The sequence below is a fragment of the Suncus etruscus genome, chromosome 15 (assembly GCF_024139225.1).
Source record: "Suncus etruscus isolate mSunEtr1 chromosome 15, mSunEtr1.pri.cur, whole genome shotgun sequence".
Lineage (NCBI taxonomy): Eukaryota > Metazoa > Chordata > Mammalia > Eulipotyphla > Soricidae > Suncus > Suncus etruscus.
The window spans coordinates 3,045,192-3,047,821 of record NC_064862.1 but is presented as its reverse complement, the minus strand read 5'-3'; the positions used below and the strand labels follow the sequence as shown (position 1 = coordinate 3,047,821).

At 35.9% G+C, this 2,630-nt stretch overlaps 1 pseudogene; it reads right to left on the bottom strand.

Moving 5' to 3' along the window:
- Positions 1–317: 317 nt before the first annotated feature.
- On the bottom strand, positions 318–2,232 carry LOC126031348 (chromobox protein homolog 3-like; annotated as a pseudogene).
- Between the last annotated feature and the right edge of the window lie 398 nt (positions 2,233–2,630).

The window sequence follows — 2,630 nt, the reverse complement described above, 5'->3', positions numbered from 1 at the left end:
TATACAATGTCATCTATTTGTTTTTTTGGTTAAAAAAAAACCCATATACAGAAAGCTTTATTTGTTCAAAGTACTAGTTCTATTAGATGCAAAACAAAAATCAAAACCCCCAAAACACAGACACATACAAATACACAAAAAAATTCTCAATTCCCCTTAATACTATTTGAAAGTGAACATATCAAATTCATTCTCAATAGGACATGGCTATTTCCTAGTAGATCAAAACCAAGCTCAGATTATATATAAACATATATATAAATATATAAAACAATGCATAAAATTATTAAACTTTATTTTCTGGTAAAGAATGCCATTTAGTCTTCATAAAAAGCAATTACAATTTGAGAAAATTCACATTTGCCTCTTTTGACAGCACTAAGTTTGTTTCATCTGAATCTTTTCACTTCATGAGAAACATTAATTAATTCTCCACTACTATCTGTGACACCAATTATTTCTTTAGGGTCCTGACTTCTTGCAAAGTCTCTTGGTTTGTCAGCAAATAGCATCTCTTTGCTTTTTGGATTTGCTATCATCAGATTCACTTTAGGATAAATATTTTCATTTTGTACCATATTTTTCTTTATTGGCCTTTTGGGAATTAAGAAATGCTTCAAAAAACTCTGGACAACCTAAATTTTCTTCAGGTTCTCAGGTATTGTCTGCATCAGTAAATCCTTTTCACCCACCACAAATTCTTTAGGAATTGCCTCTTTTTTTAAATTCTTTTTGTTCTGTTTCTTTCCAATTTTTCAATGTAGTTTTTTAAAAATAATTTTTATTATGACCAAAGTGAATGACAAATCTTTCACAGTAATATTTAAGGTGCATAGTGTCAATGATTTAGGACCATTCCCACTACCAGGGTTGTCCTTCCTCCACCCCTTTTCCAGCCATGTGTCCTATATCTCCCTCCTTTGCCCCTGGAGTGCTAATGTAACTGTTCCCCTCTGTGGATAGCTTGTTGTAGACAGGGTATTGCTTCTGTTGTTGTTGCCTTTGGGTTTGGTATTTAAGTCTGATAATTTTTTATTTTCACTCAATGTTCATATGGCTGTTTGGTCCTGATACCATTAATTTTTATTTCTCCCCTCAATTCATGAGGCAGAATAAGATGATTCAAGTTGTGCAGTTCTGTTGGAAGAAGACAAAAAAAGAAAAAGAAAGAAAGAAAAAAAGAAGAAAAGGAAGAAAATCATAACAAAAAAACAACAAACAAGAATAAAAAAATTAAAAAGAAAAGGCAGTAACTACCAAAAAATAAAGCACCCAGCAAGAAAAAAAATCAGCAAATAATAACCACAAGAGTGAAAAATAAAAATAAAAAGAAAATAGGGGCCGGAGAGATAGCACAGCGGTGTTTGCCTTGCAAGCAGCCGATCCAGAACCAAAGGTGGTTGGTTCAAATCTCTGTGTTCCATATGATCCCCCGTGCCTGCCAGGAGCTATTTCTGAGCAGACAGCCAAGAGTAACCCCTGAGCATCGCTGGGTGTGGCCCAAAAACCAAAAAAAAAGAAAAAGAAAAAGAAAAAGAAAATAAATAAATAAAAAGAACAAAAAAGAAGAAAAAGGGAAGAAGTGCCTGTGTAGCAAGGTTTTATGATTCTTTTTTTTTTTTTTTTTTGTATAGACACAGTAAGTATTGGGGAAATAAAAAATGGAATTTCTTGGCCTAAGAGATTCAGAGTTTCTCTGTCCTTGAAGCATACTGCCATGGGAACAACTACTGGCTTCGTACTTGCTCATTATCACATCCCCAGCGACTTGACCTAAGAGCAGGTTGTCCTATCTCATCACTTAATTGTAAGATGAAATCTTTGATTTGTGCAAAAACCAAGAGCACTAGCTACAGAAGACTGACTTTAACAACCATGACTAGGCAGAACTTATCCTGGGACTAATAAGAAACACCATAGCCTAGACTTCAGCCTAGGACTTGTACAATAATCAAGAGGTTTTGAATTCCAGAGGTCCAACTCTGACAACTGTGACTGAGCAGAACTTGTGGAACCATAATGAAAGACTATTCTAGGCTTGGCCTAGGATCTGAGCAAAAACCAAGACCACTTGTTCCAGAAGACTGATTACAACAACAATGATGGAATTAAACTTCTACAACTGTAAAGAAAGATTCTATCCTAGACTTCTTCCTATGACCAGTGTAAATACCAAGATTTCACTGTAATTTTATTGGAAGCCACTTTTGAATTGCAGACTTGAAGGGTCATTATTTACTGCTAGGGAGCTGCTCTGAGTCCTGGGGCTGCAGCATTCCTGTGTTCATTCACTCTTTTTTTTTTATTTTTTGCTTTTTTGGCCACCCCTGGTGATGCTCAGGGGGTTACTCCTGGCTATGCACTCAGAAATCTCTCCTGGCTTAGGGGACCATAGGGGACGCTGGGGGATTGAATAGCAGTTCCTCCTAAGCTAGCATGTGCAGATGCCTTACCACTTGCACCACTGCTCTGGCCCAGTATTCATTTACTCTTAGGGCTGTATCTCTATTTGTCTTCGGGTAACTTCCAAATCTACTTTTCTAGGTCATTCTCTCAGATGATTTCTGCCATTTGATTGCTTGAACAAAATATAAGCTTATTCATTCTATATCCTTTCATAATAGTAATTT